Source organism: Parus major, chromosome 2 (assembly GCF_001522545.3).
Source record: "Parus major isolate Abel chromosome 2, Parus_major1.1, whole genome shotgun sequence".
Classification (NCBI taxonomy): domain Eukaryota; kingdom Metazoa; phylum Chordata; class Aves; order Passeriformes; family Paridae; genus Parus; species Parus major.
The window spans coordinates 29405988-29422497 of record NC_031769.1 but is presented as its reverse complement, the minus strand read 5'-3'; positions in this window follow the sequence as shown (position 1 = coordinate 29422497).

The window sequence follows — 16510 nt, the reverse complement described above, 5'->3', positions numbered from 1 at the left end:
GGCTAGAAGTGAGTAGTTGTGGTGAGTGCCTCTGAATGGCTCAGAGCCTCACTGTCCTACTTGTGAGGAAAGTGTAGCCTGTAGAAATGTGTCATTGACAGGGCTTCTCTAGAGCCAACACATGGGCCTGTCACCACTGAAAAACCTTGAAGCACCTGAGTGATTCCACAGAGAAATATTTGTGCTGTTCTATTTGCTATAAAATCCATACTTTTTTACTTTCTGTCAGTGGTATTGCTATTGCCAAGAATATTGTGGTCTCTGGAAGGTGTGTCATCCTGAGCCTAAGGAGTGTAGTAATACTGGATAGTGGGCTCTTTGTGTGGGTGGACTCTTGGCTTGACAGTCATAATAACTTTCTTCTAGTATTGTGGACTACAGCTGAAAAGAATCCATAAGAAGCAATAATAAGATAAATTTTAAATAATAATTAAGATTAATTATTAAAAATAATAATTTAAAAATTATTTCAACTGGAAATTTTTTTACTGATGATTTGTTTATTTGATAGCAAGTCAAGTGATGACTAACTAAACAGAGATGTGGCTCTCATAGTAACCCATTTCTTAGAAAACAAATGGTAAAATTTTGTACTCATTTAGCAACAGCATGTGAAGTACAGTATTCTCAGTTCATTAACTTGAGAGAGAACTGAATAATCTGGAAAGAGAGGACTGCAGGAGAAAAATTGGTAGGTCAGAAATATCTCTCAACTTCAGATTTATTTCGAAAACTTAAACCTTTATGGATATCCCATTTCAATACTTTAACCTTTTACACTCTTAATACAAATTGGATGAAAATTGATTGAAATTTGCAGTGTAATTTTTTTTTGTGCATCTCTAATATTGTGTGCATTTGTACTTTGGCTACACAGAGTGTTTTCAGTACTTGGAATGTTTTTCATGATGGTGCTTCTAAAATACAGACAAATGTAAACACGTTTATGGTGAATGATGCCACAGTGCATCCACACACTGCTTAAACAGGGATTAGCTTAAAGGCAAAGGGGTTGGGTCTGTAGAGGAGATGTGGGCAAAGAATTGTGTTTTGTGGGCATTACAGATGTTCAGAGAGTGGAAACACCAGAGATGTTTACTTTCAAAGCAGAGGAGGACAAAGAGTGAAATCTTGGCTAGCAGAAGGTGATTACAAAACAGTAATGCACATCCTGGTGGAGCATGGGAACGGGCTCCCCAGGGAATGGTCACAGCACCAAGTCTGTCTGAGATCAAGGAGCATCTGGAAAACACTCGGGCACATGGTGTGATTTTTGGTGGTGTCCTGTGCAGGGATCCAGGAGTTGGACACGATGATTGTTACAGTCCCTTCCAGCTACAGGAATACTCTGTTGTGTGATTCATGAATTGCTGTCTGAGCCTGTTTGGACCACATATGCTTTTGCCTTCTACATGGTGGCAATTCCATTAAGTTAAATAAGAAAGAAACCACAGTTAGGAATCTTCTCTCTCCTCTTAACAGTTCCACATGTAAGCTAAATTCCATTCTTTACAACCTGATGATCTTTTAGGTAATTTCAATTCACAAGTCCTAATAAAAAGTATTGCAAGAATAATTACCTGAGATTTTCCATACTTGCACAGTGTATTACCTTCACACATCAAGTTAAAAATACTCTTGATTTTTAAATTTAATTATGTTTGAAATAAATCAGACAATTCTAATATTGTTTGTGCTCAGTAGGTTTTACAGCAACAACTGTTTACTCAGCGTAGGAATAAGTTTGAAAGACTGTTTTTTGTTGAACTAACATAAACTTAAAACAAAAGTAAAATACTTCCAAATACAATTAAACTCGGTAAAACACGTTTTAAAATTTGCTTTTTTTCAACTCTATAGTCAAACATTAACATTTTTGTTATTGTTGCTCCTCAAGTTGTTTTAAGTAGCACAGCATAGTATGTTTCTAAGAGCAGATGTATTTTGAAGGAGGTTACATAGTGCATATGTAGAGTTGAATGATACATGTGACAAGGTACTCGTGGACTGTGAAGTTACTGAGCTCAGTTAAGAACTGCAGTAGAGGAGCTGAAACTCCTCTTGAACTGTAGAGGTTAAAAAGAGGTCAGGCACTGAAGTTCTTGGATCTCTACCCCTTCCTCTTGTCCATCCTTCCCACTCCCTGCAGTGTTTTGGTTATACTTTATGGCTTGAAAATTCAAGAAGCTTGTCTCCTGGCGTGATTTGGGGATGACATTTCGTAAGAATAATTGGTTGTATGAGATGAAAATAAATACTTCAGAAATATTTATGAATGTTCATCCAAAGCTTCATGGCAGATAGTTCCAGGCCTTTGTTCTCATTTATCCTAACCCTGAGCCATGTTCCTGGTCTACATTCCTCTCTCTTCACCAAGTGTTTTATGTTCTGTGGTTTTTATCAGTGTGTGTGTGATGGTCCAATAGTGCCTGAGATCTGCTTGGAATAAAGAAAGGGGTTGTGTGTGTCAGTGTGATCAGTGCATGCAGTAAGGGGGCTTCACTGGGGGAAAACTGACACACAGCAGGTGTGTAAGGAATAAGCAAAAACATTTTACTATGATAAAGATCATGAAACTGAAGGCCAGAGAATGTCAACTATTTCTAAGACCCCTGACATTTTCATAAAATGGTCTTATGCCATAAGCTTGCCATCATCTGTTCAGCTGTGGAGGGTTTTAGAAAAAAAATGTTAATTCAATGCTGCTGTCCTCGATAGAATCACAAAACGTGATATTATTGCACAAAAGTCTGTAATCTTAAAAAAATTAGTGGAGGGTGTAATTTAAAGTATTATCTTACAAAGCACTTGGTCTTTGTGCATTGTAGTATGTTTGGGGTTGTTTATGGGTGTGATCATGCTTTGAACTTTGGTTTGAGGAGTGCTGGAGTTTGTGTTTCTGTGCCCCACAGGATAGGGCTGAATATTTGCTATAGCCAGATGTGATACAAGATGGGCACAGCCTCACACAGACAGAGGTGAGCTCCACAGAAGACATTTGTTCTGATAATTCTGGTGCTTTTGGGAAGAGGGAAAGATCTGCTTTGAAAGCTGCACTTGTTCTCTGTTCCCACAGACCTGCTGATCTTTTTGTGTCAAATGAGACTTTTCTGAAATTACACAGGCTGTGGTGTACAAGGAGGTTGGAAATGGCATATCTTCTATTTAACCTTATCCTACCAAAAGTCAGGGATCTCCTTGGCACCTGAGTGTGAGGCACACCTCAAGAGAGGTGTGTTTGCAGGTCAACTTGCTGAAAATCTGCCATAGTTTCCCTCCTAGGAAAGAAGTGTTGAGCAGGACCAGGTTGTGTGGAGAATGCACTGAGCAGAGGCCTTGAGGAGCCTCTGGAGAGTTCCTCAGCTGAGAGTGGGCCAGTGCTGAGCCCATGGGAGCCTCTGAGCAGGAGAGACTGCCCAGGCAGTGGAAGAAGAGTTTTGCACGCCAACATGTGGTGTGACCGGAGGAATGGTGTTCAGTGTAGCGGTATCAGGGTGATCTCCTGCACCCTCACAAGTAAAGCCTTCCTTTCATGGGCCCCAAATGGAGCTTATACAAAATCATGGTTCTGCTTTCAGGGGCACAGAAAGAGCACAAGGCTCTGCAGGGAGCAATCTGGTCCTGTGCTTTTCATTTTAGTCTTTCCCCAGAGCTTTAGAATGGTGCTTATTGGTTTCAGTTTATTTTCTGAACAAGAACTATTGGGATAAACTTGAATGATGTAGATAAATAAATCCATGACTTTTCCAGCCTAGTGCTACTTTAAAGTCCTGTCTTTAGCGTTTAGTTTTTTTAAAAATAGAATGTAACTGGTTGCATCATTATATTTTTGCTTTGGTGTATCATCTGGCCAGCCCAGCTTCACAGTAGCTGGCATTTTAACCCTCTTAGAAAAAAACCTTGCTACAGGTGGTTGTTTTTTTTTTCTGTAAGGGGGTTCTAGAAGGTCACAGAAGCATGAAATCTATCCTAATTCAGCTTAGCTGCTAATCACAGAGAGAGAAAGGAAAGTGTGACTGAGTATTGAGTAAATGTCAGTTGGCACCTGTTTTCACAATCTCAATTTGTTTTTCTTCTCACACCATATTACACCTCTTAATTTAATTTGTGACCAGCCTTTTCTCCTTCCAGCTGTCCAGGGCTGCAGGACACACGTTCCAGCTGGTGTTATCGGGGGATTTGCTTAGCCCGAGGACTGAGCTGAGCAAGTAACCCAAGTCCCGCAGCCGCCCAGGATCTGGGTACTCTCTTGCTGCCTTATCTCACTTACAGGCTGGTAACTTGATTCCCTGGACCTGAAATGGAATATGCATATTTCAAATACCTTTAAAAAGTCTTTCCCATCCTAACTATGTTGTTTTGGGATTAAAATGGACTTTAGGTAACAGAGTGGCCCATTCATCAGCTTTGCAATAATTATGGTGCTAATGTTGATTTAAGTTTGTTTTTTTGAAGAGAAAGGTTCCTAATGGCATTTGCAGAAGGGCAGGCTGCCTGGCAGTTGTACTCTGAGTGTGTCACATGTAAGGGCTGCATTCTCCCTCTCTCCCGTGTGAAAGCACATGAAAAACAGCCGGGCTGAAGAAATCCAACATCCCACCCCCGTGCCCCAGTAAAGTTTAAGACAGTCCCAGAGTGACGTTCAGAGAAGTAGCAAATTTAATTTCTTGGACCTCAGGCTATGATAGCTTAATCCTTCCTCTCCAGAACAGCTATCTTCAAAAATAAGATGCATGAGTGTCTGGCAAGATTAACAGACAGACTGAGAGATGATGAATTTGTAAGATACAGAAGCCAGTGTTATCGCCAGAGCTTCTCTTTGTGTAGATCTTGGCATCCAGGTCAAGAAAGAAGGAAATTGCCCAGCCCTGTTCTCCCTGAGCAAATGTTTCTTGTCTTCAGTCAACTCTCTGAATTTCTAAAAATTATACTGTGTGTATGTTGTAGTGCATATTATTAAATAGCCTATTAATTTTCTGTACAGAAGCTATTTTTTTTCCCAGCTCTGACTACCACTGAAATCTGATAGCTAAGGATACTTCCATTCTGATAAACTAGTTTTTTTACAAAATCATTGTCACAATTTCTCTGACTACTGTTAGCAATTTCTCCCATTTTAATTTGGAAAAAAAATCCTGTAAAGTAGTATGGTCCCTATATTAAATGATACTGCTTCTTTTCCTCTCCATAAGTTGTTCCAGAGTGAATATGTCAGCAGTTGTCTTTGAGAAAGTAGTCAGATTGAAAATGTATTTCTGAAAATGGGTTCTAAACTGAAGAGCTGTGTGAAGGGTTTTTGTTGACAGTTTTTTTGTTTGCTCGTTGTTGATTTTTGGAGGGGGAGAATTGATGGCTTTGGATGGAAAAAAGAATTGAAAAACATTTAATTTAGATGCAGTTTTGGTCAGCACAGGTTGTGGTTACAGGTGGTATTGGCAGGGCAGGCATCAGACACACGGCCTTGGAGGTGGAAAGGGCAAAGACCTCGATGGGCATGGCTGGCAGCCCTGCCAGCTCCCAGAGGCTGTTTAAGGGGGTTCTAGATAGCCTTTCTCATTTTCCCAAACCCCAAACAATTGCATTGTTTGTATCAAGGATGACCCAGTATTGAATTTCATTTCAGCAGGTCATTCTCTGTTGCCCTTTTCCACCATTTTCTTGGCTTTGTGTAAAAGCTCCTTGTGGACAAAGGATCTGACATCTATTGAAATGTTACCCCCATTCTGCATGTATTTCATGGATGTGGGATGGACATCTGAGAAGAAACAATTTTTCAGTCTTCAGGTTTTGATTTTTAGTAAGTCTCTGCCAGCACATGATGACTAAAGAGGAATTTTCAGAAAAGTCACTCTTGTCACAGCTGGTGACTGCTTGAAGCTTGAAACTTAACACATGTTGAGGCTATCATTACATAGGTTATTGCAGCTTGCTTTATGCCCCAGCCTTGGCAAGGGCAATCTTACCTCTGCAGAGTACTGCCACAGAGACTGCATTTTTAACAGGAGCTATTATAATTTTCTGCTTTTCCCACTACGGAGTACACAATCTTTTTTAGTCCCCCAGAACCTGTAGAAACAGTAACAGGAAAAATTAAGCTGCAGAGAGATCCCATAACAAAGTCAGAAAAGTACACTTTGGCAGTTTTTGGCAAATGATATTTAAAAAAAACCCTCCACATGCTCATTTTGATTTGCAGTAGTCCTTTTATCCCCCTCCCCCAAGAAACTGTCCCAGCTGTACTACTTTATAGTTCTCATAGACCTGCTTCCTGTGTACAGCAAACACACCTTGAGCAAATGTGAAAAGTCTGGTGCCCAGGTGCAGTGTGGTGGCTGATCCTGCAACTGGTAGGAGACCTGGGTCTGCTCATAGCATCATCTTCCAAATCACCCTGGTGCAATGCATGAGATAGATGCATCCACTGAGTAGTATAGGGATTAATTTTTCTTGATTTTTCTGATGTTTCCTCTCATTGTCATGCCTGATAATCGGCAAAATTAGGCCATAGAAATTGGAAGCTTCTCTCTTTTGAATTTCCATATTTCTTTTTCATCTCTCCCAGTCTTGCAGGTTTGCCATAATGAAATTATTAGGCTGATTTTTTTTTTTGGCCTATATTTACTTATATTTTGTGCTGATTGCCACTACTTTGAGTCAAAAATGTGCAGATGGCAACATTTGATTTTCACAGATATCCAGCTAAACTCAAAATGTAGAAGGTTTGTATAAGATGTTGGAAGAGATTTCTGACTTTCTGGCAGACTTCCCTCTCTCTTGCCTCACTTTTCCATCTTTATTTTAACCCTTACATAGAACCCTGCCCTTTCAAGAAGGTATCATAGGGCTGATAAGATTTAATAATTTTACTTGCATGCTTATTGTTGATGACAGAAATGTCAGGTTAAACTTGAGCATGTGCAGGTTAATCTGTAGAGGCTGCTGAGTTTCTCTTCCAGTCTCTCTAATGAAGGATTACTGTTGCCTAAGATTGTTACACTGAGATAGGGAAAAGTGAAGCTTGGAAGAGAAGTAAACACTGGGAAAGTTTATTTGCCTAATTATACCTTGTGGGAGCAGGCTGGATTGAACTTCCTACTGTGTTCTGGTGACCTTTTATTTTTCTAAGTGCAGAGAAATTCCCTAACAATAAAACAAAGACTAAGGCACTTGGCTTTAAAGTAGGACCACTTAAAAATAAGTATTCCACTTTTCCTGCAGTAAAAGTTGCTATTCTGAGTATTTCAGGCCCAGCACATCTTAAAAGTAATGAGGAGCAACATCCAAACAAAGTCTGTGAGGAGAAGTGGTGTATCCTTTTCCTGCAAGGAGGAAGAGGCTTCTCTTGAAAGGAGCCACATGTTCAGACAAGAGAAGCAAGGTTCCCTAGAGAATAAAATATAGAGATTTATTTTATCAGCTCAGAATAATTGACTCAAATCTATGAAATGAAACTTCTAAAATAATTACCGGCTTTAGAAGGTCCCTATTATATGGATTTTGTAGTGTCTATATTACTTTTCTGTCAGACCTGAACAACTCTTGTCCTGTGTCTCTTAAATTGTTCACATACAGCTCCACTCCCAGCCCAGCATGGTGGGAAGAAGGCAGTAAACCTGTCAGTGTGTGGCAAAAGAAGAGCTACAGAGCTGGGGAAGGGTCTGCAGCACAAGTCTTGTGAGGAAGGAGCTGGGATTGTTTACCCTGGAGAAAGGGAGGCTCAGGGGAGACCTTATGGCTCTTGACAAATGCCTGAAAGGAGGCTGTAGAGAGGTGGAGGTCAGTCTTTTCTTCCAGGTAGCAAGTGACAGGACAAGAGGAGATGACCTCCAGTTGCCCCAGAGGAGGTTCAGACTGGAAATAGGAAAAATTTATTATCTGAGCACATTGTCAGGCACTGAGGCAGGCTGCCCAGGGAAGCTGTGGAGATGCCATTCCTGTGGGTGTTTAAGAGATGTGTAGATGTGGCACTTAGGGACTTGATTTAGTGATGAACTTGGTTAATGTTTGAACTCTATGATGTTAAAGATATTTTTCTATTGATTCCATGAGTTCCTGAAATTTGTCTGAAGCCTCTGCTGCTGGAAGGACATGGCCAGGGCACCTCCTCGTTGGTCTCTGCCTGTAGGACTCCAGTCCTGCAGCATTGCACTGATTCAGCCATCTGTGTTCACCTGGATCTTTTTGCATGAGAATTAAAATTGATGTTTAAGGTCTTTTGATAGCAGTATCTAATAACTGAGAGCTGCTGTTTGTTCAAGCTGCCTTTGTTAATTGTGCGCCCTTGTCTCTTTCTGTTCAGGTTTTGTAAACATGCATTTTTAGGTTAGACATGCTTCACTACAAATCTACTTGTTAAAGGAAACTTTCCTGCCTCTGGTTTTAATGGCTGACTACCCTGACTTAAACACAGATGCAGGTTTCCCTGAAAGATCATCTTTTCCAGGGTAATTGTGACTTTGCTTTTGGCTGCTGACTCCTGTGCCAGTATCATGGTGTGTGACTAAGGCAGGAAATACATGACTATAGTTATTACCTGTCTTGTACTTCCCTAGTTACTGGCAAACTCTCAGAGAAATGAAATGTTCAGAGCAGAATGTTTCTCCCAAAGTTCACTGGCAAATCAGGGTTTAATAACTGGTAATATTTGGGTGCCTTTAGACAAAATTATGTCTCTGTTGAGCTAAAAGTGCAATTAATAACTGTAACTGCATTTATTTAAAAAGTTAATCTTTTATGTAAAAAACTTCCCGAGTAATACTCAAACTGATGGATATCAAGCATTTATTGAAAGGTGACCTAAACTTTTCATGTGCAACTATGCTAATCTGAGCACAATGAAATATAACAATACTATTTAAATTCAAGGGGAGAAATTATATTGGTTTTTTTGCACAGTTTAGCACAGTGGTGGTGTCTCCCCCAACATTTTCCCTCACAGAGGGATGGCTGCAGGGCTTTCTGGCAATGCAGAGAGAAGTATGCTGCTGCTTTTTTCTTTTCTTATATTTACCAAGAAGGAGGGGTGCTATCAGCAACCGTAACAAACTTGAGCAGAGAGCATTTCCCAATGACCTGATGACTGACTGGTTTTAATGACCCTCAGCTTTTCTCTGGGTCATTAACTCTCCTAGGTAGTTATTAATCCCCAGGAAACGTCCTGTTCAACTCAATGTTCAGTGTTTAAAGACATGACAGTCTCTTGCAGATATTTTTCCTACAAAGCATCCAAAACACATATTCAACAAAATTTTTTTTTTTTCTTTCCAGATGTTCCAGTGTTTTTCAGTCTCCAGGAGGAATCTTCTCTTATCTTAGTGATTTATTTTGGCCTTATGTTGCGTTGGTATGCAGCTAGTGTACATCTGTGAATTGAAGGTTTCCACACCCTCTGGTCTTGGGGCCTTTAGTCTCATTTCATTAAATGAACTGCAAATGTCTGTGCACAACACAATGATTGCTGTGCTTTGACATAGAATTTATTGACCTAATTCTTGCTTTCTGTCTTTTGCAGTCACTGTGCTGTAGTGATGCCCAGAACAGCAGCCTCTTGCAGAGGACAGAGGGATTGATGCTGTAACAGGCACAAACCCATCCATTAACTATTGGAGCCAGGAATGAGGAACCCTGGGCCCCAGCAGCCACAGCATGGCTTGAATGGATGGTGTCTCAAAGCACCAGAAGTTCTTTGAATCTACTCTTGTGTCCTCTTATTTCCTTTAATATACGACTGCTCAGAGTTTTCAGGACGATTCTTTGAAAAAATTTACCTGGGGATGAAAAAGCATCTGCTGCAAGCAAGGCACAGCTGAGTCCCAGAGAAAACAGCCCATTTCAGGTGCTGTTTTGGGAGGTACATGCATTGGTGCACCAAACCCTGACTTGGCAGTGGTGGGGGTGCTGACTCTGAGCATGTCTTGGGACACTGCTGAGAAGCCTCAGCTCCTGCTGCTGTCTGTGAGCAAGCTCTTGTTCAGAGTTGAATGTTTTGGAATCTGCAACATCTGGAATGAAATGGTTTGTTACTAATGGTAGACCTCTGTAGAGGCTGATCTCTTAATTTTACACACAGCTTGCAAGATGAAGTTCTTTTCTCCAAACATAGAACTTCTTGAAGCATTTCTGGGGTGAAAAATACCAAGTTGTGTTTCCCGTGTTACAGTAATCTCTCTGGAGAGTGGAAGCACAGCTGTGATGCCTGTGGAAGTTCCCAGTGAATCTGTTCTCTGTGATACACCGCTGTCTCTTGGTGCATCTCTGCCTACACCCAGGACCTTGAAAAGGCAGAATGGCCAAACTTTCCCAAAATGCACAGAAATACTGTGGCAGAAGGGTAGAGTTCAGGGAATGAAATATCATCTTGTGTTGATCTGTGAAATATCAGACTTGTGTTTCCTCCTGTTCAATAGGGGTCACAGAATTTGTTGTGGTAAATCTCCCATTTCCTTCACTGGATAAGGTGTTGCAGGTGGGATCCAGGCCCTGTGTAAGAAATAGCTCCTTCTTCTTTATTTGTAGGAAATTATTTTTCTTTTTTTTTTTTTTTTTCCTGCAAACCAGGGCTGAATTTCTTTGTAGTGGATGCATTTTTTATTTTTTTTAGTACATATTCAAATAACGTTTTTGTATGTTCAGACACCTATTAATTTTTTTATTTTACTCCAGGTTCTTTCAGGAAGCAAAATTTACAGCATCTGTCCCACACTGAGCTCCTCTGTGCTCATTTTGTGAGGAAGGCAAAAATCCCACCTCCTGTAAGAAAGAAGAGCTTTCAATTGAACCTACTTCCACTTCAAAAGTTCTGCCTATAAAATAAGCCCATGATCAGTTTCTCAGCCCTAAATGTAATTATAAATAAGAGACCTGTTGCAAAATAATTCTACTTACCAAGAACAACTTTTAAAAACTGTTATTTCCAGTTGGAATGCTCAACTTTAATATATCTTTATTTCTAGAGATGAGATTTCTTTTTCTCTTTTGATGTTGTGCCTATAATAAGATGTAGCTGCCAATTTAAAATTGAGTTGGTTTCATTATTTATTCTGCAAGCTCGCACAGGTCAAAGCCCTGACGCTGGAGTCTGGCTGAAAACAGCACAAGCATGAAACAAGATTGCCACCTCCTGGTTGGAAACTGAGCTGAACTGGGTGGATTGCAACATATTTAAACAGGTTTTATATGACAATATTAATTAATGCCTGCTTTTCTGGCTCTGTGCTAGCTAACTGCATGCCTGGTCAATGACTGCGATGAGTTGGGATTGCTGGGAGAGGGTGTCACACAGAGAAGCCACCATAGTCATGTTTATTACCTTTACTCAGCTCAGTGGCCCCTTTCAAACCCCAGAATCCAGGGGGACATACATAAAGAAAAATTTAGAGATATTAAGTAATTATAGCTGTGGGATACCCAACCAGTTGGAGCTGTATTTTCTACATTAAAAATGGGAAAATAATTGTAGTGCCTGAAATATTCCTGTAGTGATAAGGCAAAGCCAATACTTAAATATTAGACCTCTTTAAAGTATCTCCTTAAAATAACAATGGTGGGCAGTGAAGATTTTACCAAAGTATTACTTTCTTTTCTGAATTTTTGTACTGATTCCCCAGTTTGATGCCTGGAAATAAAGTTAACAAATACTGTTTCAAGCACTGTGATAATATCTCCGTATTCAACGTACAGTGGTATGAGTAAACATTTGCAGTCCTATTCAGCTCCAAACCAAGGGTCCTCAACAAGCAGGAACTGCTTGTTCAACCTGAATCACTTCACTGATTGGTATTTTTCTAGTGGAACAAGCAACCTTACATTTATGTTCCTACTGCATGTACTATTTTTAAAGACATATATTTAACAGTTGGCATGTCAGTCTAAAGAAAAGAAATGTTATAGAGCTTCAGACACAATATTTTATAAACAAACTATATTCCTAATGATTTTAAAGGGAGTATTTATCAAAACTGTCTGGCTGAGACCACTGTGGGTGGAGAGCCTTGCTGCAGGTCCCCCTTCTTGGCCCATGCAGGGGTGGCAGTGGCCAGTCCTGTCCCCAGCTGCCCACTTTATGAGTGTGGTATTTCTTGGCTGCTGGTTCTCCCTCTGACTGATGTCTCCCTCTGGACCAGGGACAAGCAACGTTTTTGGTTCTTTTCAGCTTTTTCATTAAAACATAACTTGTCTTCTTGCCCTGTCATCTCAAAGGGCCACACTTACTGTCAGCTGTTTTCTGCCACACAAATGGCATCTGAAATGGCATTTTTACTACAACAATATAATTAAAAATATATATATGAAGGTTAAAGTTACTTCCTTGACCTTTTCTCAACTGTAAGAGAAGAACAGACAGGCTGTATGGAAGTTGTAGAAACATACATCTAAACTGAGGATAAATCCAAAGTGGATGAGCAGTGGTTAAATGTTTTGTCACCCAAACAAAACCAGGTAAACTCCATTTGCCTTAATGACCCTCTAAATATGTTAATGTGCTGTATTTTACCTCATGCATTTAATTTGAACAAGTACAAATTATGATATATGGCTGTAGATTACAATACCTCTTTTCAAGGTTAATTTAGCTTGTCTCTACTCCCTACAGCCTACTGAAATTCTCTTACATTGTTACCTGGCCATAAGGACAAGCTGCAGAAGAAAACATATGCATGAGAGAAACTTTTTCAGTGTGCACTTTGTTAATGAGGTCCAGAAAATGGATGTAGAAATAATGCTGAGGGTGCTAATTACTTATTATTGCTTATTCCCAAAATAAAGAATAAAAACATTCCAAGCTTTTGAAAGCTGGGCCCTTCCAGTGCTTAGAGGTGACTGTTTTCGTCCAACTCTTTTTCTGGAAACTGAAATATCCTCTGAAACTGAAGCATCCACAGTGTGTGAGGTGCCAGGAAATGCACTGTCTGAAAGAGCCCTTGGTGTAGAGGAGATTGAGCAGAATACTCTAAACTGTGCTTACACTGGTGGATGTTGGAGGCTGCCAGTGCTCTCGGGTAGTTTGTGTGACAGGAACATCCAGTCACTTGCGGCTGCAAGGTCTCAGCTGCGGCGCCAACCTGACACTCACGCACTGGGGTACAGCTGGTACAGCAGCTACAGCAGGACAAGGCTCACATGCCCTGTTTCCTGCCCAAGCCTGGGTAAAGAGCTGAAGGGGAGATGTGTGGTGCTATTTATCTGCTGGGAGTTGGGCTCAACCCACTGACTCACTTAGCAGAGGTCATTACTTGGAGATTTGCAGCTGTCTGGGTCACATTGCTGGGAGGAAGACTTTAGACTCTCAGCCATGAAGCACTTGCAAAGTAATGCATTAACTCCTATTAAATTCAGCACTTGTTCTTCCTTTTTCAGGGTTTGCTTGGTCAAACAGCAAAATGAAAGTGTATGCCTGAAGACAGAGCTATAGCACTAAGCATTACTGTTAAAAATTTGAGGAGAGCTGCCAACTAATTAACACATCCAAGCAGCTAAGCTTTCCTGCTGAGTTACAGCTGCCAAGGGACCATTCAAGGAGCTGGTTGGGAGCACAGTGGTGCTCTGTGCCTGTTCCTGAACTTTTGATATGTAAGCACATGACAAACTGGAAGAAGAAAAACATTCAAATAAATACTTTTAAAGGACCTCAGGAATTACTCATAAGCACTCTTTCTTGTGAATAGTAATGTGTTATTTATTTTTTTTTTAAATATCCTTCTTAGGAACATTTAAAATACACTTAATACAGAAGGATTGATTTAGGAGGGATTATCATCTCTCACATTTATGATTCTGACACCTCCTGAGAGTCAGATTTGCCCCATCTCCTATTTCATCACCTGAGATCCAGATTTTCAGAAGCAGTCAAACTGGTAAGTGTATTTGAAAACCTAATTCTAAAGGGCTCTTGGTTGTTTGGAAACCCAGTGCATGATTTACTCTCTGAGCAAGGCTGGAATTTGTCCTGTTGGGAGGGTTGGGACACACATGTGAATGGGCCCTTCTTTTCTGTGGCACACAAATAAGATATGAATTGTGGACTTCATAAGGCCTTGCAAGAGGCTCTGCACCTCTTCCCTGTGCACTGGGTACCTGTCAGACCTGCCCTGGAATCCTGGCTCTCCTTTCCATGTCTCACATGCAGCACTGTCTGCCATTAGCTCTGTTTTGTAGCTAGACCACAGACCACATAAAACATGATCACATAAAAAATGATCATGTTCAGGATGAACATGATCTTTACATCAGGGAAAAGACACCAAGGGGATGGGGCTCTGGCCTTTCTTGGGCAAACATTGGGTCTTCGCTTTGACAGAGCACTTTATTATTTTGACTTTACTTTACTTTTTCTTCGCTTTTCCTCTCCATGGGCTGATGCTGGATAGAGACCATGTCAGCTCCTGGCTGCACCCACTGCATCCACAGCCCATGGACAGACAAGCTGGATAGGCCTTCAGGAAAAGTAACCCACCAAGAGTGCTGGAGAAACAGCACAGGCAAACAGCAGGGCCTTTCCTTTACTATTGAAACAAAATTGGCTTTTCTTTCCACCTTTCTCTTGGTAACCAGCCTTGTGAAACATTGGCTTGCTGGCCAAACCAATGCTGGAGATCAGAGCAGGTTTCAGTGTGTTTTCCTGTACCATCAGTCCTGCTGCAGGCTTTGGTGAGAAACCCTTGGGCTGGCACATCCACCCTCCCTGAAAGTATGTTTGTCTTCAGTGGAAAGCACTGGATATTGTGTCCCAAGTTATTAGCTCGTCAGGTTAATAAAAGTCTATTCCCATAATTTTCACATATTTTTCTCAATAAAGATCAGCAAACCTACTATATGGGCTATTGCCTTATGTTTTAGCAATCAGGAAGTAAATAGATACAAATAAAATAAGTACCACATATTATTAGTATTATTGCAGCTCAGATTATCATTAAACATCTAGGATATCAAGCTTAAGGCACAAATTTGTTGTTTCTTCCTCCCCCCCATGCTGGATCTTTCAGTTTATGAAGTTTTATCACCATTCAGAGAAATATAAAGTGATTTATATGCTGCATTTTCTGGATTTAATTTCTAATGGAAAAATTGCTTTCCTGCTCAACATGACAAAACATGTCAAGTTAAACCCCAGAAGAGCTCTTAAATAATGCTTAAAAAAGATAATGTTGTTTTTTCAGCCAGACATCTGTAACAATTATAGCAGAAAATACTCATGAGCCTTAAATTCACTGCTGGACTCATAGTGCCACCTAGTGAATAGGAAAGAATTAGCCACCATACATAATCCTCTACTAAATTAATGTATTTTATACAAATACATCATAAAGTTTGAAAGAGTAGCTTTGAGAGTAAATATACTTTCATTGGATTTCAAACTTGAAATGCTCATACATTAAATACAGGTTGTATTTAGCCCTGTGAAAAGGCTTGTCTACTTGATAAAGTGTTGCCACAGGGCAATATATATCGTTTTATGGACTTTTTTTCCAGATATGCAATTTCACAGAAAGCCTGTGCAATTTTTTTTTCTTTGTGGCCTTTTAAAAATTTTCCCATTCTGTTCCTGTGTAAACTTGTTTTATTCTCAGTCCTGATCACAGGGGTAGCTTGTACATTTAATATTGCTTCTAAGTGACAAATTCACTGGTGGGATTTAAGGATATTTTTTAAGGAAATCAAGAGCAGATGAGGTGTTTTTCTGTTTATTTAGTTGGGTGAGTTTGTTTTGTTTTGGGGTTTATTTTTTTAATTTGATTTTTTTTGTTGTTTGCTTTTGGGGGGTGTTTTTTGTTGTTGTTGGTTTTTTTGGTTTTTGTGGTGCAGGTTTGGTTGTTTCTCTGGATTATTATTTTAAAAAAGGAACTCTCAGATGTCAGATTTTGATTTTCATTATTAATCCATATTTTGTGTCTGTTGTTCCCAAGGTGACTGCTTTCTGCTTTGTGTAGCTTTTCACAGAGATATGCACTGTAAATATTTGGTCTTACACACAGAGAAAGCATATCTAGGATACACAGTGTTTTGCCTTTCTTGTATATCACAACTTGGTTGAATCCAAACAGGTTTTAAAAGGTATTTCCTTTAAAATATGGAAAGGAAAAAAGGAGCAATTCAAGTAACATGGAAGGAAAAGCAAGAAAAAAAGATTGCCTCTGTATTTTGCAGAAGTATTTTCTGTATTTTTCTACTTCTATTTAAGCCATTCAAAACACACTAAATTCTTACAGGAAACAAGAACATTTACCATCAATAACCTTGATGTGTCACAGTGTTTGCTTCCTGCTTTGAGCTATTTATCTTTTACAAGAAAAGAGACCCTTAAAGAAGAATTTTTTTTTTGTAGTTTTCATCCACTTGTTTGAATTATTTGGGGAAAAAAGTCTGTATTTTATTCCTGCAGTTTTGGCAATAATTTTTTATTTTGGTAATAATTGCTGTCATTTCCCTTCTTATACTGTTGCCCATATACTACAAGTTCTCTGCCTGCAGCTGATTGCAAAGAAAAGCTCCCTTGTGGCTCCTTTGTATCTTG